The sequence below is a fragment of the Meles meles genome, chromosome 15 (assembly GCF_922984935.1).
Source record: "Meles meles chromosome 15, mMelMel3.1 paternal haplotype, whole genome shotgun sequence".
Classification (NCBI taxonomy): Eukaryota; Metazoa; Chordata; class Mammalia; order Carnivora; family Mustelidae; genus Meles; species Meles meles.
In genome coordinates, this window is record NC_060080.1 from 40048548 (window position 1) to 40073220 (window position 24673).

The window sequence follows — 24673 nt, forward strand, 5'->3', positions numbered from 1 at the left end:
GCTGCCTTTGAAAACCAGCCAGCTGAGGTGCTTCCCTCCTCCTTCTGCTCTCAACATCCAGATATGAGACATTCCTTTTTGGCCCTTGAATGAACCAATTTCTCTCTTGGCTCTGGGTCTTGGCCCGTGCTGTTTCCTTTTCCCGAGATACCTACCTCTCCATCCTTCTGTACTTGAACACCTTATTGTCAGAGTCTCCGCTTAGAACACAGGCCTCCAAGGAAAGCACTTCTTGAATCCTGAGACTGAATCAGTGTTCCCACTCTCACCCTTGCCGCGCTTCCTCCGTGGTGGGATGGATCACCCTGTTGCTACTGCCTTCTGACTTCTCTGTCTGCCTGTGAGCACCGTGTGAGCGGTGAGCCCTGTGCGCTAGGTGGTAATCAGGCTCATGGCCCTATCCCGGTGGCCGGCACAGTGTATGGCACATAGGGGCTCCGTACCTCCTGGCTGGAGAGTACCACGTGATTGTGTGGGTATGCCTTTCTGAGTGCCTTGTTGCACCAAGCATGTTGCACGAGACCCAGAAGACAGTGATCAGGAGAAAAGAACCAAGGCTACCCTCCCTCAACCAATCCCTTGAAGCGCATTGTCTGTGACCATCCCAGGGGGCTGAGTGAACAGGAGACCGGCTGGGACCACCGGCAACGGACAGCACTGAGTGCTGCCCCAGCTGGAGAGGGCTCCCTGCCTCTGAAGAGCGGGAAAGGAAGCACGTTCCAAAGACAGCTGGACAAAGAGGGAGAAGGGGCTCTCAGCTTCCCTTGCACTATGAGTGTGTGTGTGTGTGTGTGTGTGTGTGTGTTCCAGTATAGCTCTGTGTTTAAAATCTTGTCTAACTGAACAAGTGGGGAAAACGCATGGCCTGGTTCAGTCCCAGGCCACATCAAACAAAACCAGACCTTCAGCAAAGGGAGGTGTTTGCCTTTCCTAGCAGGGACCACAGTGTGGGATTATAAAGGATTTTGGTCAAGGCGGAGTCATAATGAACGTCCTGTCCTAGGAGTCCCGAGGCCCTGGAGAGATTAGAGGAGAAGCAACAAATGTCTTGTCCAAGGTCACAGCACTGTTTCTCTCTGGTTGAAGGTCAGTGGGTTCCTCCATGTGTGTGCTGGCCAGGGCAGGTTGTTGGAAGTGCAAAGTCTCACTCCAGGAACGCCGGCCCCCCAGTCCAGAGCTCTTTCTGCCACCCCCACTAACGGGATTCTCCAACTCTCAGGCGTCTTCAGAAAATCATGTTTCTCCTTGGGCTGGAGAGGTGCTCTGTTTGACCAATATGTCACAGGTCAGAGGACTTGGATAAGCTCTGCTCCTCAGCAAGGGAGCATCATGGGACCTTGACATAAAAGCTGCCCATAATGATGTTTGGAGTTTACTGGGCAGATCCTTAGATCCACTTGCAAAATTATTTTAAGAACCTAATCGGGCAGGACTCATACTCCATTTTCAGAAATTGTTTTTCATCAATAATTAAGTGATGATACAAAGTAAAAGTGTGGCTGGTTGGCTGTTGACTCCCTGTTGCCAACCACCTAGGATTAACGTTAGGGATATGGATCTTAACACTTAGGATATAGATCTCCTTAGTCTTCTCTTGGAACACTTGAGGAAATAGGCTGGTTTTTAAATACATTTTTTTATTGAGGTATAATTTATATACAATGAAATGCTTAGATCTAACAATGGAGTTTGATAAGCTTTTTTTTTTAAAAGAGTTCATTTGTTTGACAGACAGAGATCACAAGTAGACAGAGAGGCAGGCAGAGAGAGGGGGGAAGCAGGCTCCCCACTGAGCAGAGAGCCTGATGTGGGGCTCAATCCCAGGACCTTGGGATCATGACCTGAGCTGAAGGCAGAGGTTCAACCCACTGAGCCACCCAGGCGCCCCGGAGTTTGATAAGTTTTAACAAATAGACATATATATACAAACCAGTGAAGATAGAAAACATTTCTATCACCCAGAAAGTTCCTTCTTGCTCTGTTCCAATTAATTCCACCTGCTCTGACTTCTGTCATTATTGACTGGTTTTCTCTTTTCCAGAGGGTCTGAGAGGACTCAATGTTTGTGTCCCTCCAAAATGCATTATGTTAAAACTTTAACCCCTGATGTCAGAGTATTAGGAGGTGGGGACTTCAGGAAGAGAAGCCCCCACGAGTGGGATTAGTGCTCTTATAAAATGAATCCCAGAGAGTTCCACACCTCTGTGTCCTGTGAGGACACAGCGAAAAGATGGCCGTCTCTGAATCAGGATAAAGGCTCTCACCAGACACCACAGAATCTGCTGGCACTTTGATCTTGGGCTTCCCAGCCTCCAGAACCGTAAGAAATAAATTTCTGTTGTTGTAAGTCACCCAGTCTACAGTATTCTGCCAGGGCAGCCCGGACTGACTAAAACAGTGTTATAATCCCGGAATCACGCAGCGGAGAGTCTTTCATGTCTGGTTTCCTTCACGCGGCATAATATCTGTGAGCTACATCTGTGTTGTCACATATTTTGGCTGTCCTTCCTTTTTATTGCAGAAGAGTTTTCCATTGTATGTGTATTCTACGGTCTGTTTATCCATTCAGCTGTTGATAGACATTTGGGTTCTCCCAGTTTTCGTCTATTAAGAATAAAGCCGCTGGGGCGCCTGGGTGGCTCAGTCAATTAAGCATCTAACACTTGGTTTCAGCTCAGGTCATGATCTCAGGGTCATGGGATCGAGCCTGGCGTCGGGCAGTCTGCCTGAGATTCTCTCTTCCTTTCCCTCTGCCCCTCCCCACCGCAAATCAATCTTTTTTTTTAAGATTTTATTTATTTATTTGACAGACAGATCACAAGTAAGCAGAGAGGCAGGCAGAGAAAGAGAGAGGAGGAAGCAGGTTCCCTGCCGAGCAGAGAGCCCGATGCGGGACTCGATCCCAGGACCCTGAGATCATGACCCGAGCCGAAGGCAGAGGCTTAACCCACTGAGCCACCCAGGCGCCCTTTATTTTTATTTTTATTTTTTTAAAGGATAAAGATTCTATGGACATTGATGTACAAATCTTTGTGGGGGGCGGGTAGAAATTTCCTTTGCTGGAGTAAAAACACCCAGGAGTAGAATTCCCGGGTTTATAGGTGAATGTTTAACTTTACAGGGCACTTGTGGCTTGTTTTCTGTCACTTTCTTGAAAGGAGGATATCTGGAAATCAGCCTGCAAAGACCACAGTGATACAGCCTCCACAGGGAGAGGGTGACAGAGAGGTGACAGCTCTTAGTGACGAGCTCCTCAATTAACCAGCTTCTGCATAGTTTTCATAATTGCTGCTAACTCTGGGCTGTACCCAAGGAAATGCTTATTCACATTATTAATGAAAGCAGACTAAGTAGACTGGAAATATTAGAGTGCCCAGAAGCTTCTTTATGCCAAAATGTTGACCAAACCTTTCAGGATTTTGCTTTAAGTTCAATCAATTGCAATTAGGAAGGGACATTTACTGAGAATGTCAACTAAGGATAGGTAACCCTTGGAAAAGCTAATCTGAGTTCTGACTTCTCACTGCTGGAGCCTCTGTCTTACCCCAGCAAAGATAAGCAGACTTTTCTGTGAATTGAGGGCCTGGCTGTGTGGGTCTTTTCTCTCCTCCAGATGTACCAGGTGTGGGTCTTTTCTCTCCGCCCTATTGTATAGGAAAGCTGCAGGGACAAAGTTGTCTTTGGGAGACTGAACAGGAGGAAGGGGACTAAAGTTGGCTGGACCCCGGGGAACAGGAGCAAAGGGGTCTGACCACCCCGTTGCATGTGAAGGAGACCTGAGCCCCTTGGAAGGCCTGCTTCTCTTGGTAGAACCTCAGAGGAAGTGGCGGCAGGGTAGCTGGTGAGCAAGGAACTAGGAACTATGGTCTAGAAAGCTTATGTGAGAGTCTAGGCTAGCGCAGTCCCCCACCCGGAAAGTGGGGCCCACAGAAGCAGGAAGCTAGAGCAGAAGCTGGTCTTCATAAGAAAAGCTCCTGGGAGGTCCCAGGGGACCCAAACCCACCCATCCTTCATTTCTAAGCATTTCTTGTCCTCTGTCATAGGACACATCATTGCTCACCAGTCTTCAGATCCCTCTGGCTGTAGAATTTTACACTCACACCCTTGGCCATGTGACCTTGCAGCCCTGCCCATTAGCCCGAGCATCCTCCTTCTCACCACTGATGTTGATGGAGCCATGTGACTGGCTTTGTGGTCAGCGAGTGTGGGCAGGAGGGACCCAAGTGGCCCCAAGAGGCATCATGTGTCTCTGCTCAGCTTCCTCAGCTCCTGCCATTTGACATGAAAAAAAGCATGCCCTTATTCCAAGGAAAATAGCGAGCCCGGTAGATGTGAATTGTATATGTGAACTGTAACAATAAACTGTTAAAAAAAGCTACTGCCTATTCATTGTTTATACCATAGTAAGGCAAGTACAAGTATTGTCCCCTTTGTCACCATACAGGAAGGAGAGGCTCCGAGAGCTGAGGTGGCCCTCCCAGTTCATTCACCTCATTGATGTTCGACACAAGAGTAGGACTCAGGTCCTGACTCCAGCACCCATGGGGTCCACACCATACTTCCAGTGTGTTTGGCACCCCACCTGAAGGTCACAGGGAAACTGGACTCAAGGACCATTTAGACCACACTCAGTTATAGGTAATGACTGTTTTCAGCTCTTCTTTCTAGCACCTTCTCTTCTGGCACCCTCCTCCCTTCACTCACTCTCCTTCCTCTGCCAACGAGGCTGGCTGTTCAGGGTCTCTCCCTGCTCTATTTTATAAACATTCCTTCCAAGAACATGAAAAGATATTCGACTCATGTAAATACTTAACACAATGGCAAGTGGTTTTTCCCGCATTGCCAGGTGCCCTGACTTTTAATGCTTCTGCCCCACCGCCCCCACTTAGGGTGACTGGAGACTGGGCGGGGGGGCATCTTCCTTTAGGGCTCTGTCATCGGTGTTTCGACTGACAGAAACACACATCTATGGGATGTCTCCCAAGAATGAGCAATTCTGATGAGTGTTTCAATGCACTCTTACTTAAGCTTTCCAGGAACCCTTAGAATATATGTATGGAGGGGCACATTTTACAGAGAAGGTGACTGATGATCCGAGAGGTTAGGGAACCTATCCAGGTTCCAGCAGATAGTGAGTGGCCACACCAGGGTTCAGTCCCAGGTCTCCTAATTCCAAGCCCAATAATCTTTTTCATATTTATTACATATTTTCCCTTTGGGATCCCCGTAGAGTCTACTACTCGCTGGGTGCAAAGGAGGAGTTCAAGAAGGGAATGAAAAAGAAATCCATGAAAGCCAACTGATGCCAGCTTGCCCAAAGGCCTTTAATCCTTAAGAAAAATGTACAAGTCAGCCCTCAATCACAGCACATCTGTCTGTGACAGAAAGACTCATCCTGGGGTTTTCGTTTGCAAGAGGAGAAGAGCACCAACTTCCCTGAACTGGCATAGTTTGAGCATAAAATGGGCAGAAGGAGGGTAGGTGGGGGTGGGGAGGGGTGGAAAAGCTGGGGAGGTGTTGCTTCATCTTCTTAGATGTCCAGAGCCATCTGGGCAGCTGCTGAGGAGATGGAGGGCAAGCATCCTGAGAGAGGAGCCCCTTGGGAGTGACAGAAGTGGACTGAATGATAAGGAAATTCACAATCCACAGAAGGAAAGGGAAGGGAGAGGGAAGAGAGAGCCTCTTGCTGGAGAGGCTAACATCATATAACTAACATCATATAATGTCATTTACAATACTTCTCCTCCCTTTCAAAATGAATTGTAGGTAGCTGGGCCCTGGGCCTGTGCCACTGATGCCACAGGCCACTGGGTGCCCTAGCGGTCAGCCCCGCCAGAAGGGATTCCGATTATATTGCTCAGTCTGGATTTAAAAGTCTCAGGTGAGGATCTGATTGGCTCTCTTTAGTTCATATGTCCATGCTCCTGCTGCCAGAGGTCAAGAGAAGCTTTCCACCTTCTCAGCACCCAGAATGGGACCGTCTCATCAGAGCAGGTGCCCCACGGTCAGGAAGCAGCCTCCCATGCTACATGATGAAGACAAAAATATGTCTCCTCTAAGACGATGATATCATCGTCTCAGGGTTGCTGGGAGCATTGGATAAGGTCATTTGATTACTCCACTATCATATATCGAGATATATATATATATTCCCAGCACTGTGCTCGGTATTGGGTACTGTCTCTGAGTTCTGGCACGTACAAAGAATTCGATTAGTGGTAACTATGTTAAGAAGCTATGACGTGGGAGCCGAGGGGGAAAGAATGATGCTGAGGAGGGTTCTCAGCTACACACTTGATTGAGCTCTGACCTCTGAGCTTCCTGGAAGCCAAGGGAAATAGTTCTAATGACAATAACCATAAATAGCTGATTTCTTGGATACTATCTATGTTCCAGGCACTGTGCTAACCATCACACATGTATTATCTCACAATCAATCTTCATGATGACTCTATAAAGTAGATATAATTATTATTCTGATTTTACAGATGAGAAAAGGTTCAGCATGGTTAGGTAACTCTTTCAAAATCAATCCGTGAGTTAACGGTGGCACCAGAATTTGACCCATATCCTTTTGACCCCAGAGCCCAAACTATTAATCACTGCTCTGTAATTTTCACCAACACCAAATGTCTGGGACAGAATACCGAGAAGCTGCCAGCTTCCACTGCTATGGTCCAAGGCTTCCCAAAGTTCCCGAGATCAATTTGTTAAAACTTCCATCTTTTTTCACATTTTTGTTCACCGAGCTGGTGTGCATTTTATGCAACTGATTTAAAATTTCCCTTTTTTTCCCTCGCCTGGGAATAGTGGCAGAAGTAAATGAGAAGTAAGTGAGAAGGTGCTGAGGATGGTTGGGGAGGGAACGAGACCATTTACCCAGTCATGGTAGATTTGCTGTGGCAGAGAGCCTGGCAGGAGATGGGCCTTTAATCATTAGTTTCTTTAATCATTAGTTTCCCATTAAATCTTGGAATCAGACCCTCCCTGGCACAATGCTGAGGAAGACAAGGGTGATTTTATGTTAAAAAATGTTAAGCCTGGAAGCGACCTTAGAGTCTTCTAGTCCAGCTGCTTTCAAACAGTTTTAAAACAGTGGAATCATACTTTAAAGGAAATCTTCACAAAAAGCCTGGATTCTAAAAATAGATCAAACAAGAGTTATTCTGGCCAAAGGGAAGCTGGTGACCCAGAGCAGTTTGAGAATCACCAAGTACAATGCCTGTGATACAGGAGAGGAAACCAATCTGAAAGTGAGAGTGACTTGTCCAAGGTCACACAGCCGTCTAGCAGCAGGGCCAGCTCCCAGCTCCTGGCCCCCAGCCCCGAATGCAGTGCCTATCTGTGAGAGCACGGCTCCCTGGCTCCTTCCGGCTCAGCACCTCCCACTCCGACACTCCTCCTTCAGCCTCATGCACGTCAAACAGAAGGAGATGTCTCCCTCACAATTCTAGAAACCACTGGGGGCACAGGTAGTACATCTCTGAGACCCTGTTGCAGAGGAACACAGAGCAGGGAGAGGTGTTCCCTCCTGCATTGCCAGAGGGGCATGAGGGCGAGGGCAGCTCTGCTTCAATGAGACAGAGAAGGATCCTTGGCGATGTCCCTGGGGACGTGGGGGGGAAGGGCTGAGGATGTGTATTCAGCAGAAACACCAGTGAGGTGTGTGGTCAGAGTCTCAACTGGAAGCAAAGGACCATTTACAGTGCTGTGGGCAGGGTTAAGGGAAACCCACAAGGGGTGGTGAAGATTTTTCCTCCTCCCCGCCAGGGGACTAGTGAGGGAGGGGTTAGCATATGGGCCGCCCTATGAAAGCTGTACCCTTTCTTCCTTTCTTCCTCCCTTCCTTCTTTTCTTTCTTTCTCTCTTTCTTTCTTAACGTTTAATTTATTTATTTGAGAGAGAGTACACACAAGTGGGAGGGTGCAGAAGGACAAGCAGACTCCCCACTGAGCTGGGAGCCCCACATGATCCCAGGACCCTGAGATCATGGCCTGAGCCGAAGGCAGCAGCTTAACCCACTGAGCCACCCAGGCACCCCAACCGCACCAGCTGTAGCCTTTCTTACAAGAATCAACCAACTCCCTGTAAGGAGGGAGGAGGGAATAAATACCCTGACTTCACCCTCCTCTAGCCCCTGCCTCCAGTGCCTTCTGTGGGTTGAACCTGACCTGAAGCCGGGAAAAACTAGTTTGGATGGTACAATTCATGTGGAAAGGCAAGCAAAGCAGAATAGATGCAAAATGATGTTAACACAGGGAAGCAGCGGTGTCCAGCCGACCTCAGAAAAGAGCGGACCGGACTTGTTCCAGAGCAAACTTGAGGAACCTGGGCACCCCCAGAAAGTCCCATGGGCACAGGCAATTTTGCAGGGCTGGATGTAGGGAAGATGTTGAGAAGTGAGGTCACAAATACTACCTCATTTGGACCTATGAGGCCTGGGGAAACTCTCACACTCCATTACTCTGATGTTGACTGTGGAAGGAGAAGGCCCTGGTCACAAGGGCAGCTAAAGTCCGGAAAGCTTCACTTGACCGTCTGTGGTCTGTGACCTCTTCATGCCCAGTGCTCTGGCTACCAGGCAGCCTGATGGGGGGTGGAAGGTGGGGGGGAGGGGCGTGGCTTCCTTACCCTCTGTGTCTGTAGGACAGCAATGCAGTTATTACACTAACTGCCCTGAATCAGTGCACACTCCATGTGGGAAGGACAGTCTCCAGCGACACTGCCTGGCTTCACATGCCAGATGCTGTTTCTGGGGTCCCCTGGCCACCCCTATTTTGACCAACTGGCTACACATTTGGGCGCTCCCACTCCCCCCTGAGCATGTTGCCTAGCATAATGCATGGAACTCAGAAAAGTGCTAGACTTACCACTTCGCTTTTCTTATACGGGTGATAGATCAGGAGCAGCCACACCAAGAGGCAGCACTAACATTCTGGAAGCAGGAAAGCAAACAGATGAGGGATAACGGACCAGGCTGACTTTTGAGCCCCACCCAAGCCTGACTTGGTAAAAGCTAGGATGAATCATATCACGGACTTCTCAAAAGGAGGAGGCAAGAGCCCCAGGGGCTCAGGACCAGCAGTCAGGCCCTCAGTCAGGTGGGTGGGGTTAAGAGCAGAGAGCTTGGAGAAGTGTGGTTCAAGGGGTGAACATAAATATGTAAATATATGCAAATTACTTTGAACACCTAGCAAGCAGCCTTTGCACTTGGGGAGGAGTCCCAGAGTGTCTGCGTTTACCGTGCTTTCTGGTTTCCTTGAGGCCGGCCAGCTCTGACTCCATCCTACTGGGTGCCTGCCTTGTCTTGCCCCAGCAGAAGTTTGCAGGTTTACTCCCTTGAGAGGGTAACGGAGTGGGTCTCGGGATGGGGGGCTCAGTAACAGTGCAGTGCGGGGTGCAGCATGGAAAACAGAAGGCTAGAGGATTGATACCATTGGTTTTTACACATAAGGACTCCCCGCCCTTCTTGCCACTTAGGGCTTAAACACACACTCAGCCTGACCCCACCCTCCAGGCAAGAGCCTGGAAGATTCCTCTCTGGGGAGTCTGAGGAGCCCAAGGGGAAAAATCTAAAGACACAGCGAGCAGCTTGGGTCCCTTGGTAAACAGCTGATCCAGCTCCACCACCGTCCATGTACCCTGGCTGATGAGGAAATGCCACTCAGATGGCCTGGAAGGCCGGGAGTGGGGACTGTGAGGGGTAAATGAAAGAACTTTGGGTAGAAGGAATGGTATAACAAATGTACAGAGACAGGCTATGGAGAGGTTTTCAAGAGAGGTGCAAGTAGGGCACTGGGCCAGGGAGCGGGGTGGGAAGGAGTGAGGGAAAAGTAGATGAGGTCCAAAAGGCTGGCTCGGCCCAGCAGGTACCTGAGAAAGGCACCTAGGCCAGCAGGAATAGTGGGCCAATATCTGAGGTCAAATACCTCTTTCTTTCTTTTTTTTAAAAAATATTTTATTTTATTTATTTATTTGACACAGAGAGAGAGAGAGAGATCACAAGTAGGCAAAGAGGCAGGCGGGCGGTGGGGAGCAGGCTCCCCACTGAGCAGAGAGCCCAATGCGGGGCTCGATCCCTGAGATCACGACCTAAGTCGAAGGCAGAGGCTTAGCCCACTGAGCCACCCAGGTGTCCCCAAATGCCTCTTTCTGAGCTCTGTACGCCGAACAGGCTGTGCCAACGCACGGGAGATGGTGTGGCTGGCCCAGGTCTGTGCCAGCAGCTGCCCTGGGGACGAGGTGGAGGACAGCCTCCAAGGCCAGTCTTAGAGGATGGCAGTTAATTCGATAGATAATGAGGAGCTTATGGAGAGTTGGGAAACAGAAGGGTGATGTCTAGAATTGAATTAGAATGAAAGGAGAATGAATTCATGAGCCAGACACTGGGAGAGGCGATGGGGGGCTGCGCCAAAGTCAACGGGGAAAGTCTCAGATGAACCTGGGTCTGTATTTGAGGGAGGAGGAGGAGGAGATGGGGGCCTAGAGGACAGAAATTGCTGGAAAAGGAGTGGAGAACTCTGGACGGGGAAACAAGAAGGTGGACGGAATGCAGGAGGAAGTATTGAGCAAGAGAGAAAGCAGCCACCGACCTATCGGAATGCAGACAAACACCTACACCAGGAAAGGGGCCTTCAAACATTACGAAACTTTTTGGCCCTCTTCTCTCCTTTCACTAGTGTAACACAGGAATTCAGGGAAAAGAATTCTTTCCCCTTCCCAATGTCTTGGTGTGTTCTGCTGAGAACAGCCTCATGGACACATCAGCTAGCTACCAAGTGGGTGACAAATGGGGGATGTTGTGAAGTCGGGTTCCCCAGCAAGTGTTTGTCCTTGGACACTCTTCTCCCCTCAGCCTTCTGCACAAAGACTTCCCTGACATAGATACTGATGTCCATCCTTTCATGGGGAGAGATAGTGAGGTCTGCTGAGCATCCAGTGAAGGAAGCAGGACCTCCTACTAGGGAATGTTCTCCCCTAGCACATCTGCGAACCTTGAATTTTTTCCCTGTTCTTTCCTCTGAATGCAGGCATGGAACATCTCGGTTACAAGTGAAAATAATAGTCTGGGAGGAGAAACTAAAAGTTCATTACTAACCATTCACTCTTAGGTTCACTTAGCAGGGCCCCAAGGAAGGAAGAGTTTCCAGGATAAATAATAATAAATGCTACTCACACTTTAGAGTAAATGAAAGATTTTCACACTCATTATCTTGATTCTCAAAGCAACACTTGAGGGCCTTATAGGATTATTATCTCCCTCCTACAGCTGCGGGATTCAAGACCCAGAGAGGTTAAGGGACTTGTCCAAAAATACACAGTGGTTGTTGTTGGCAGAAGTGAGACTCGCACTCAGGGCTCCCAACGTCCAGTTTGGGGCCCTCTCCTCTACGTGCATGGCAGGGGGGGCTGCGATGGACCAGGTATGGGGCAGTATCCCAGGGTGAGGTGCAGCAGGGAGGATATCTGAGAGAGGACAAGACCCTGGGAGCTCCTTTGGTACACCACCACAGACTAGTGTTGTAGCCACGGTCAGGCTCCCCTGAACTCCATGGATTGTCAAGGCCTCTTCCCTCAGCTCTGGATGAGACAGAACAAAGAGAAGAAGAGAATCGTGGGCAATAAGCCCCAGGCCACCATCAATCCCAAACCCAGCGCTCCATCCTAATGCTTTGCTCCTCTAGGGGAGCCTGACCTGGAGAGCCAACCTCCAGATTTCCTAAGAGGTAAGGTGTCTGTGTAAGAGTTTGGCCCCTTTGGAGAACCCTGTCCTGACAGCATGTGACCCCCCCCCAACTCCAGCTCACAGTCCAAGGTCCCCAAGGTGCTCAGAGCTGGGAATTGACTCACCTATGGGTGAGCTCATGGTCAGTGGTAAACATGGAGGCCCTTCTTGGCATAGTGGCTGGATGCTCTCCACAATAGACTTGCCTCCCAAGCTCGGGCCCTGGACAGATGCTCGCAGGAACTATGTCTGAAAAAAAGAGGACACGGTCATAACCCTGCATTCAAATGCCCAGATTCCAGATAAGCTGCTTCTTGAGGACAAAACTACCCTTCCCAAAGATCCCCATGGGAGATCCATGCACAGAGGAAAAACCCAGGAGAAGGGACAATATATAATTCACAGGGGCTTTAACTTGACCTCAGATGCTGGAGGTCAGGAAGACATCCTTTACGTTTAAGGTCAACGTGCTCTTTGGAGCTGGACGCCTTCGGGAATTCAAAAAGCACTCTGAGCCCCACTCCCCTTCTATTTCCTCTCATGCACACAGTGTTTGCACACTTACTCCACAGTGTATGGGCCCAATGCTGCTCATCTAAGGACCTCAGCTGGAGGACCCAGAATGAAACCCGATGACTGTTTCCCCAACCCTTTCCAGCAGGGGAAGAATAAGAGATTGGAAAGAGGCACCCTCAATTTGGGCCATACCTCCGACATACCATTTTAAAATAAATAATCATTAAAAATTAGCAGGATAGGAATTCATCTGTGACCCATTAGAACATTGTCTCTCATGCTTTAATATTCTTAATGACCGAATGAATGCAATTTAATTCAACAAAGCACCATGAAGTGTTTGAGTCAGGCTCAGGGATGGGTGCTGATCATTCATCCAAAGGGGTCGGGCATGATCATTCCAAGAAGGGATCACAGTGTAGTCAAGGAAACACATACACACAACTTGTTACCACTTGGGCCAGTGCTAAGGTAGAGCTTTGGGAGACAGGGGAGGCAAAGATTATTTCTGGACAAAGGGGAAAAGTTTGCACAGCAGGCTCATAGAGGAAGAGATGTTTGGGTCAGGGCTTTGGGCCTTCCCTGGGAAGGATTCATGATCAAAGGAGAGAACTGAAATGCATGTGTATCTGAACAAAGGTAGGGGCTCTGGGAGAGCTGATGCAAGCCACGTGTCAGTATTAGGTTAGGGGAGGGAAGAAATAAGTGAGCTGAGATCCAGTTCGATCTGGGGCACAGCTTAAGAAAAAAGAGATTAGGACCGGGAAGACGAGGTAAGAGAAAGAGGATTAGAAAGAGGACTTGCAATATTGACCACTTGGACATTGTTATCAGAACTGACAATTCCTCCCCCGAGGAGCAGCATCCACCTAGAGAAAGGCATTGAATCAGGGAGACTATTCCCAGCCCAGGCACCCATGGAGGTGAGGGGGGGACCTTGGATACGTGAGCTCCCTCCTGGGTCTCAGCTAGCAACTGTACAGAACAAGGAATGCATGCCTACCATTGGTGGTGTTTGATATCCCGTCCCTCCTAGCAGGAAACAGATGGCCCCCTGAAATGGGAAGTTCAAAAAGGCTGAGTAAGGGATTGTTTATAAAGGGATGGGCACAAAATGGAGCCAAGAAATGGTAAAATGCTAGGAACTTCGAATGTCTGGAGAGGCAAGGGGATAAAACTATTCACTGTGAGAGACAGCTGCCTGACCAGACCCATAGCCTTTGACAGAGAATGGAGCCCCACCAGCTGGGGTAGGGAGACAGGCCCTGACCTCTAGCCCCTCTTCTGTGCCTCTCAGCAGAACACACACAAAGGCAGAGGGCAAGGGAGCTGGGGGAGGCAGTCTGTGGAGGTCAGCTTACAGAAGGAGGGAGAGAGGGAATGGCCCAGAAGTAGGCAACAGAGAATATCTCGCACAGGTAGCAGACTGACAAATGTATTTGAATAGTTATATGTTTGTTCTAATGTGAAATAGAAGCAATGTAGTCACCTATCAAGGCCGGGAGTTCATAGCTGTTATTTCTTAGGACAAGGCAAGAGTGGATTTTTGTATTAAATTTTATGTATTTATTGGTTTGAGAAGGAGACTGAATGAGGGCATGCACAAGCAGGGGGAGGGGCAGAGGGAGAGGGACAAGCAGACCCCTCGATAAGCAGGGGACCCTGAGATCATGACCTGAGCCCAAGTCAGGTGTTTAACCAACTGGGTCATCCAGGCACCCCAAGAATGGATCTCTAAATGTGAAAAGTTAGACAGTTGGAAGAAAAATATGAAGTGATAGTCTTGGTGGTACAAGAATATGGCAGAAGTCACAAAGATGGCCTTTGTAGAACTGAAATTTGGGAAATTTTGGGATGGATGATAGGACTGTTTCCATTTCTGACTCTTTTTGAGTTTTTAAGTGCCTACATGTAGCTCTACGGAGTACAAAGAAAATGCCGGGAACTGTCACAGGGTATTTTCAGATCATTTCAGTTCAGTAAAATGTTATAATCATGAGTAATCATGGTGAGATGACCACAGGACTCCCCATCATTCCACTACTCTCTTAAGATTGCTCTTCTCCTTCTTGAAGGTTTAAAAACAACAACAATAATTTATCATAGTCTCCAGCTTGAAACAGCCCAAATGTCCAACCAAGGGATTTCATAAATCAGGGTATTTCCATATTCAACAATGGAAATGAACAAAGGGAAGCTGGAAGCAGCAACATAAGTGAAACTCCCAAATGCAATGTGAGCGAAAGGAACCAGACACAGGGAGTCTACACTTCAGGATTTCTTTAATGCAAAGTTCAAAAACAGGATGAAATAATCTAAGGACTGGCAGTCAGAAGAGTGGCTACCATCACAGGAGGAAGGTGAGGGTAGTGCCCAGAAGGAGCCACAAAGCAGACTTTGGGAAGGTAGGCTATGTTCTGTTTTTGGACCTGTTTTGACACGGTCTGTTCACTTAGAAATAATTCATTGAGTTTTGCACTGATGATTCTGGAAGTTTTTGGTAGGTCTCTTACACTTCATTTAAAAAAAACACCACCACATTATTTTAAGCGTATATAAAGTGGAAAAGCTATGATTTTTCCTTGTTGACTCTAGGAAAATGTCACAAAGGATGAGTGCCCCTCTGCGATAAGCAGACGTGGTGACATGTTTCCATGATATCCAAGGCTTGGTCACTTCTCCCATTTCTACCAACTCTCCTCTCCCACCTCCCTCAACTTCCATTGCTGGTAGAGCTCCTGCTATCTACAAACATTTCACAGGTGCCCACGGGATTGGCACAAAAGTGCCTATTATTTTCTAAATCTCGTTGTGTCTGGTTGACCAGATGACTAACATTAGCTACTGTTGGTTTCCCTCCTGCTCCTAGGTGGTTGTAGAAGAACTCTAGACCTTATATGGCACCAGGAAAATAGGTCAGGGGCCTCCTCCCTCATTGTTACCATTTACCTCTATGTCTGGTTCTGTACATCTGTGGCTCCAGGGGCCAGAGATGCCCTCATCGCACACAGGCCAGCCATGGTCTCGACCACAAGACCTCCAGTTTCTTGCCCAGTTGTGGCATTTAGTGGTCAGTAATGGGCCATCTTCGGGCATTCCTATAGAAGGTTCTTTACCTCCTAGGACAGTTCAGGGGAACTGGGCATAGGTCTCAGCTTCTTTAGGAGGCCATCCACTAGAGGCTGGGCAAGGGAAATCCAAATCCCTAGGGTACAGCAACCCTCAGGGGCTGGAAGGAGGAAAAAAATACCTTCCATTCTTTGAGAACAAGACTTGGGGGAGGGAGAAGAAGGGAGATAATTCTCACCAGGTTGTCTGCCCTACCCACTGAAAGCCAGGCAGTGTGCTCTAACCTGTGGTGTGTTCAGAGAGGATAAGACCCCCACCGGTTAAGGACTTAACAGCCTTGTTGGTGATATGAGAGCATCCCGGAGTAAAGAAGCAAAACCAAACCTGACCAGGCAAGATAATTTTTGAAGAGGCAGCAGGGCTGGGACCAGCGTCGCAGGCAGGCCTTGCACACTCCACCAGAGCAGTGTTTCCACATCATCACTTTTACCGGTCCAGGTGTCACAAACCCTCAGGCCCTCCGTGTGAAAGTTCTGTCTCACCACACATGTTCATTTGTGATGCAATTTTCTCAAAAAAATTGAATCCATGGGTTTATTTTAAACACTGAGAACACCAAAACTGACCCAAACCTCCGATTATAGCCTCTCTGGAAAACTAAAGATCTGGCAACATGGGAGCTCAACTCCCACATGGCAGTAGTAGATAAGAGCTGAGCAATGACTGACCCCTTTAGAAAGGGCTTTCTGGCTGCGGGATCCTCTCCTCTCTGCCCGCTTCCAACTGTCTCACACCCAGCCTCCCTCACTCATGGATGACACCTGCTTGGTCCTGTTCCCAGGCATTGCATCTTATCATTTTACAACAACAACAACAATAACAAATCAATATCTTCCTCCTGCCAGGAGAATAAAGTCCAAACACCCTCAGCTGGTAAACCTTTCAAGTTCTGGCCCCAGTCAAATCTCCCATTGCCCCCCCTACAAATGCTTTTCTTCCAATTTTAGGGTGCTCATGAATGATTTTCATGGTGTTGTGCATTCAGCTGGTTGTTTTCCCAGAATCAAGTTTCACCTTTTAACTCTTTCCCTTGTGCCTTTGCTTCATACTCTTCTGGCATCTCAGACCTTCTGAGATCATTTTCCTTCTCTCTAATGTACATCCCTTAGATGTTTCATTACTTAGGGTATGTCCATCAATTTTTGTTGTCAGAAAATGCCTTTATTTTGCCCTCAATCTTGCATGATGACTTGCTTATTTATTTTTAAAGATTTATTTATTTTAGAGAGAGAAGAGAGACAGAGGTTATGAGTGAGAATGAGCAGGGGGAGGGGGAGGGAGAGAATCCCAAGCAGATTCCCTGCTGAGTGTAGAGCCTGACTGGGAGATATGAGACCAGATCCCAGGATCCTGAGAACCTACGACCATTTTAAAAGGTATTTGGTCACAAAGAGGGTATGAATTCCAGCCCCAAACTTGCATAAGGACAGGCTTTTGATTAGAAATTCTTAGGGGAAACTTTCGTTTTTCTTTTGCTTCCATTCTAAACTAAAATTTGATATCTCGGGGCACCTGAGTGGCTCAGTTGGTTAAGTGTCAGCCTTCAGCTCAGGTCATGATCTCAGGAATCTGGGATGGAGCCCCGTATCCGGCTCTCTGCTCAGTGGGGAGCTGCTTCTCCTTCTGCCCCTCCCGTTGCTTGTGTGCTCTCTCTCTCTCTCTTTCAAATAAATAAATTAACATAAAATAAAATCAGATATCTTAAGGCAAGTAATGGTCTATGGCATTTATGCCACTGTTTCCCTTGGGGAGCAAGGTCTGACAACATCCACTAAAATTTCTGTCTTTTGCAGGTTCTGGGTATTCATAAGGATTTCCAATCTACTCTCATATCCCACTTCAGTCTGAATTTATTTTCTATTTCTTCTATCATTTGGCTCCTGCTCACTTCTCCCGCTTCACACTTCCTCATTGTTTCTGCCTCTGAGGGATTTCCTGCCATTCCTGCCAACTCAGACTTACTGTATGTAAAAACAGGCTTTTCATAGTTTTCCTGGCATCTTAGGGATTTTTGACAGGGTAGATTTCTCCGGAATCTACTCTTGTGGGTTTTGGTATCAAGGCACTCACTTTTCTATCATTTTCCAGCAGTCTCCCAGAAGCCTTGCTCACCCTGTATCCTCTTTCTAGATTGATCTTCCTCATCTTCTCCATTTGCTAAATCTTACTGTGGTGAGCAGAATTCTGAGATGTTGCCCCCAGTCTCTAGCCTCTGATGGATGCACACTCTCTCCCAGTTATTCAATCGAACGCTAACTTACTGCTGCTATGAAGACATTTTGCAGGTGTAATTAATGTCCTAAATCAGCTGATCTTATAAGGGTGTTACCTTCGTGAGTGGGCCTGACTTAGCCACATGGGGTTTTTAAAAGCAGAAAGTTATGTCCGATTGGTAGTAGAAGAAAAAGTCACATAGCTGTGCTCTGGCTAGCCTGGAAAAGAGCAACCATCTACTTTGCGAACTTGCTATGGAGCCATAGGGCAAGAACCCCTGGGCTGCCCTGAGGAGCTGAGGGTGGTCCTTGGCCAACAGCTTGCAAAACAACCCCGGGGACTTCACTCCTGTAACAGCAAGGAAGTAAATTGTGCCAGAACCCGGTGAACTTGAGTGAGTACCCTAAGCCCACCTGAGACCGGCAGCCCTGGCCGACACCTTGATTTCTGTCACGTGAGGCCCTAGGCAGAGAATTCGGTTACACTGGACCTGGACTTAAACTGTGAGACGGTATATTTGTGCTGTTTTAATCTGCTAAATTTGTGGAGATCTTTTACACAGCAACAGAAAATGAATACAGGCCCGAATTAATATCCTACCAATATACCCACCTCATCCTTCAAAAAGCCAGATTCAATTGTCCTTGGGCAGCCCTGAGGCAGTTCCAGCCACGACTCCCCTCCCCCACACCAATGGCCACACCACTATGCCAGCTTGTGAATAGCCCTTCTGTTATATCTCATAGTGTTACTACTGGTTTCGCTTGTTCATTTTTTTTTTTTAAAGATTTTTATTTATTTATTTGACAGACAGAGATCACAAGTAGGCAGAGAGGCAGGCAGAGAGAGAGAGAGGAGGAAGCAGGCTCCCTACTGAGCAGAGAGCCCAAGGCGGGGCTTGATCCCATGACCCTGAGATCACGACCTGAACCCAAGGCAGAGGCTTTAACCCACTGACCCACCCAGGCGCCCCTGTTCATTTGTTTTAATGTGTCTTTCTCTTCAGTTAGACCCATTGACCTTTCGAGGAAGGACTGTGCCTTAGGTGAACTCTGGTGTTTGATGGCCTGGGTTCCAATCCTGACTTTGCTACTTCTTAGCCATGTAACCTTTGGCAGTTTATTGCATGTCCCTAAGTTTCTCAAGTCTCAACTTCCATAGATAAGATATGGGGATAAAAGAAGACCTACTGCAAGGTGGGGGGGGGGGGTGGTGGGGTGGGTTGTGAAGATAAAATGAGATTATTTTTGAATAGCACTTAGCATCATACCTGGCCCATGTCAGGCCCTTGGGAAATGTTTGTGCAGTGAATATATAGGTGGAGGAAGGATGGAACGGTAGCCTGCAGATGTGCCCGAATATGGGGCCCGCCTACAACTTCTAGAAGGATTCAGTCTGTGTGCAACTGTTTTCTCAATCCAAGCCACCCTCTGTCAACAAACAGCCTTCCCCTGATGTTTCCCTCCTTTGTTTTACTCCTGCTTTTCCCTGTGATTGCTCACAGGAAACATTCCTAGAAAAACCTCAAGGGATTGACTTCCTTTGTGCTTTAGGGCAGCAGACAGCCTGTGTTCTGTTGGCTGCAGCTGTGTTCCAGCCCTTGGCGACCAAGGGAGGGACAGCATCTCAGGAGGAGGAGGATCGGAGTCAAATAGGAGGTGAAGCTCGCCAGGAGAAAAAGACAAAGACAATACCTGGGTGGGAAACCCGACAACAAGGCGATGGTAGAGGGTGAGGGATGGCTGCCTCCCCCTCCCCGCCATCTCCCACACAGCCTCTATCTCCGCTGCTACAGCTTCCTTCCCGCCTTTCCTTCTGGCCACCTACAGGATAGTCACAACAGCATCACCCCTAACAGCTTCAAAGATGCCAGGCACCTAGGGAAGGCACAGCTTCTGTCTTGGTGTCAGATGAGAGCCATTTGGCAGGCGGAAAGAAACAGGCCATCTGGAAAAGCCTCTGAGACCTCAGTAATTGAAACCAATGACTCCCTTCAGTTTTATTTATTGTAAAAAACAACATTATAGCAACATGAAAGGACATCTCTTACAAAGGGAAAAAAGATTACTCATGATCCTACCACCCTAACACCACAACTGTTTTCTTTTTCCAAGTTCTCTTCTCGTTTTTGGCCACATGATAGAAGTTTGCATATAATCTGTGTCCTATTTTTTTGTTTTCACTTAATGTGGTATCTCAAGCCTTTTCCAGTGTTGGCCTACTCTTCACATTGGTCTCTCTCTCTCTTTCTCAACTGCAAATATTCCAGCCACTTTGAGGCATAATTAATGATTCCTTAACCCTTGGGGATTCTTGCTCATCCCCTTGAATCTTTGAGGTTGGCTCTTGGCAAAGCTGTAAATGAAGGGAACTTTGTCTTCCGGGCCTATTGGCAACCCTTACAGATCTTCCATCCTGCTAGCAATTTTAGCCCAAGACGTCTCTTGCCATATCCTGATGCCAGTGTGCTCTCTAAGCCTGTGAGCTTCTCAAGGGCTATTAAAAAACAATAATATAGGGGTGTCTGGGTGGCTCAGTGGGTTAAAGCCTCTGCCTTCAGCTCAGGTCATGATCCCAGGGTCTTGAGATCGAGCCCCGCATCGGGATCTCTGCTCAGCAGGAAGCCTGCTTCCTCCTCTCTCTCTGCCTGCCTCTCTGCCTACTTGTGATCTCTGTCTGTCAAATAAATAAATAAAATCTTAAAAAAAAAACAATAATATAGTTCTATTTCTTTCCTTAAAAGAGCAGTGCATGCTCATGTTTTCCAATTTGAGAAATACAAAGCAGCAAAAGAAAATAAAAATCTGCTATAACTTTGCTCTGCAAGATCATATGCCACTGTTCCTTATTGTTCTCACAAGTATTTTTGGCACTTTTGACCCCAGTTGTCTGTGTTAGGTCCCTTTCCTCCCAGTCCCTGCTCTGCTTTCCAGCTTCCTTTCAGAAGCTAACTTACATTGATGATATGATGAAAAAGCTGAATGAATAAACCCTAGAAAGTATACTAACCTGAGGCCTTAGGCCCCAATTGGGGTAAAAATATTCAAAAGCAGGTACACAGAATATCAAGGGGGCGCCTGAGATTGCCTAGTTTAACCCACAGTAGACTCCTTTGACTCATAAAACTGGATTGTATAGAGGCAGGATGGGCTGCAGGGCTGGTTTGATCTAGTGGCTCAAAAATGTCATAAATGGTATGGTTTCCTCCTAACTTCCCTCTCTGCTTCCCTCAGCATTATTCTCTTCTAAGGTAAGTTCCTCTTGTAGTCTAAAATGACTGCCTTACCAGTAGCTTCTGGGGCTACTTACTGCCTGACTCCTGTCTAGCTGGAGATGAAAGCATCTCTCTCCCACCATCCCATGAATCTGATATTTCCTCTCACTGGATCAGTCTGGTTCCTATGGCCACCCATGAATCAGTTCTAGTGGTAAGGAGGATGGGATGACTCTGAGGGGTTTAGACCAGTAGGTCTCAAGCTCTAGTCTTAGGACACTTCACACTCCTAAAAATTACTGAGGATCCCAAAGAATCTTTTTAATGGAGTTTTAATCTATTGATATTTGCCAAATTAGAAATTATACTTATTAAAATTAATAAAAGAGGGGCACCTGGGTGGCTCAATCAGTTAAGTAGCTGCCTTCGGCTCAGGTCATGATCCCAGAGTCCCAGGATCCCTGCTTGGTAGGGAATCTGCTTCTCCCTCTCCCTGTGCCTCTGCCTCCCACCACCCCCCACTCATTCTCTTTCACTCATTCTCTCTCTCAAGTAAATAAAATATTTTAAAAAATAAACTAAATCATCATAAAAATAATACATTTACATGCTATAACAAGTTAAGAAATTACTATGTTTTAAAAGGCATTAATATCCCCTCCAAAATAACTATGCTTTCCAAAACAAAAAGATGGTGAGAAAAATGGCTTTTTTTTCCCCTTTACTTTTTAATTTGCAAGTCTCTTTAAATCTGGTTTAATAGAAGACAGCTGGATTTTCCTATCTCCTTCTGTATTCAATCTGTTGCAAATTGTTTTGGTTCAAGTACAGGAAGAAAATCTGCTTCACATCCATATGTAATTGGAAAGGGGGGTATTTTAACAGCTTTTTAGGATAATTGCGGCTATTCTTCTTTGGTACTGTACCAAAACTCTACAAGAGGCCATATCTTCAAGGCTTGTTGCACTGTGGAATCTGAAACCTTATCTATAAACTTTTCACACCATTAAAAGTCCACTGTCTGCCTTGCCTTTAAAATTCATCTTTAACCCATCTGTGATTTTGTAACATCAGGCATTAGCCATCTGGAAAGCCCTGACTCACTGAGTAAATGCAAGTCTTCCAAGCGTTGGCTCATCATCCATGATCCATTATCCCCAAATCATATTTGTTAATATCACCATCAGTCCCATCAAAAAAGTCCTTAAATATTGAGAAGCTGTCCCATGGTGATACAAACTCTCCCAACATTCTACATTTCTTTTGAAATCTGGAATTTTTTCATCATTGGCAACTAACAGCCCATTGTTTTCCTTGGAAAGACAGGCTCACCTAATTGTCAAGAAAATGTCTACTAAATCACTGTAATTTGTCAGTTGCATTCTCAAGTAAAAATGGTGTTCCATGACCCCCACTCCTCACAAAACCAGCTAGTACGGCTTGCAGTCACACGAGAACTTTCCCCTGGACAACCACCTTGCTTCAGTCCCCAGCAGGAGGGTTTTATGTGCATTTTCCACTTTGTCATATAAAACATTAAAAAGATATGTGCTTAAGGGTTGAGATTTCAATAAATTTAGTAATATTTACTGCTCCATCAAGAACATTCTTAAACCAAACAGCATTTTTTTAATTAAAAAAAATTTTTTTTTTACCATGAGCGTAGCAGTGAAGGATATTAGTGTGATATTAGTGCCCCGATGTGTGAAGGCACCAGTATTTTACACACCTTTACCTTTGCACCATCAATGAGAAAGGTAACTTATATCTTAGATCATAAGGAACTAATTTTGACTTCAGAGATTCCCTGAAAGGTCCTCAGGGACCCCCCCTAGGGCTCCACGGACCATACCTTGAGAACCTCTGACCTAGACCCAATCAAAGCTCACTCATACAGTTAAGACTGGGGCAAATTTACCTAAACCATATATTGTATCAAAGCAGGGGAGAGGGAGCGGATACTGGGGGCAACCACAATGTCTGCTGTCGGAATGACCTAATGAACATAAGGAGCTAAAGCATTACAAAATGAACATAAGGAGCTAAAGCATTACAAAATCATGGTAGCTGTCCCAGATTTACAAACAGTCTGGCCACTTTGCTAGCCAGGGTCCTGAGCTTTTCTGAGACCAGCCACTGACCTGAAGAGATTCCAGGTAAGGCTTTGAGAGCTAGCGGCTGATCTTAATCTACAGTTGGTAGGATCTCTATCTCAATGCAGAGCACTAGCTTAGGACGACTCTGCAGCTAGGAAAAAAGATGTTTTAGGGCAGGGACTTGTCTTGTTGTAAAGTCAGCTTCTCTTCCCAACCAGTGTGAAGGGGGTGAATGAGGAATTGGGTGCAGCGTAAGCTTAACAGCCATCCCGTTAGGCGGGGACAGGGGGCAGGTTCAAGCTCCCTTTCTTTCTCGCACCTACCTTAGACCCACTCTTCCAAGCCAGGGCACCTGGATCTTTATGTCAGCCATAATGCTGTCATGGCATTTTACCAACAAGGAGTATCTATCTGGGAGAAAGGAAAAGAGAAGCTAGGCAAAGAGAGGTAAAGAGTATTTGATCAAGCCGTCTGGCCTTGGGCTGGTATCCATGAGAGAAGTGGTGAGGTGTTCAGCATTTTCCCTGCAGCTGTCACTGACTGCCCCCCCCCCCCAACCCCCACCCTCCCTCCCCAGCAGCTGCTCTGCCTGGCCAACCTTGGCCAATCTACTGGATTTAGATCTCTGTGACAGCTTTTCCTCCAATATATTCAAAATGCTCCCATGTCCTCACCTTAGAATGACCTAGAAATATTTTTATGGCAAAATCTCTTTGGAAAGTATGACAGCAGGGTCTCCCCACCCCCACCCTTTCCTTTTCAAGATTTCCCTTTCTGATCTTTGTTACCCAGATACCACATTTTTTCCAGCACCCCTGCCCCCACCAGGAAAAGAACACAGACATTTCCAAACCTTGTTGGGAGCTGTGCAAACCCTTTACAAACTGTTGCAAAAAAGAGTGACAAAACTCTCAGTTGACTTAAATACATTTGACTCAGTGTCTAGGATCTTCCTTTTTAAACCGGAACCGGTATCACCGATACCGGTGATGATGTGATTCTATCTGTTCACCGGAAAGGAAATTCTGAAGGCAGACCAATTTCACCGAGCTCACTGAGGAGTCAACAAGTCCTAAAGCACAGAAATGTTGCAGGCACACTATACACATTCCGTTGTGTTAAAGAAATAACATATCAGTGCTTTAAATTCCTTTTCATTCTTGAATTTGGGGATTCACTAATATGTATGCCTTAAAAATATGTATGACATTTCCTCTCCAGAATCAAGGGAGACTCCTGAGGTATGGAAAGCGGCTCTCCAAGAGGACGTTCTGATCTGCTCTGCCACCAAATGGCTCAGTGATTTAGGGTAACTCACTTGTGCTCTCTGGGCCCCAATAACCCAACTATGAGACTAGTGGGTAATCGGCACTATTTTCTTCTTCTTGGACACGTGGAACAACAGAAAGATGTTTTGCAAGTCCCCAGACACACACCCAGGCTGCCCTGGTCAGAGAACCCTAGTTCTCAAGGGTCTCATGGCCCCAGGAACTCTGAACCCTGGTGGGCCTTGGGGTGTTGTGCTGGCAAGTGAAACACGTGACTACGTAAATCCCCTCCATTCACCGGCTCCGCAAGTACCAGTCCTAAGCGCAGTAAAAGCCTACAATCAGTCCAGCTGTACCTTTTGTTCCTTCATCAGCTAACCGCAAGCTGACTTCCAGTGAGCGGTGGGTGCCCAACACCCTGGCTCCTCCCAGCCTACCCTCGGGGCTCCCCAGCAGCGTTGGGTGGAGGGGTCGCGCGTCCCGGGGGCGGCGCCGCCGCGGGAGCCCCCCT

General features: G+C 47.2%; 1 long non-coding RNA gene across 1 annotated transcript; it reads right to left on the reverse strand.

Annotated features, from left to right (window-relative positions):
- Positions 1 to 3420: 3420 nt before the first annotated feature.
- On the reverse strand, positions 3421 to 24605 carry LOC123926062. The gene is made up of 5 exons (XR_006815148.1): positions 24519 to 24605; positions 23218 to 23305; positions 11851 to 11974; positions 8871 to 8935; positions 3421 to 4269 (listed from the first exon to the last, which is right to left on the reverse strand). It is a non-coding gene; the product is annotated as an uncharacterized LOC123926062 (long non-coding RNA).
- Positions 24606 to 24673: the final 68 nt, after the last annotated feature.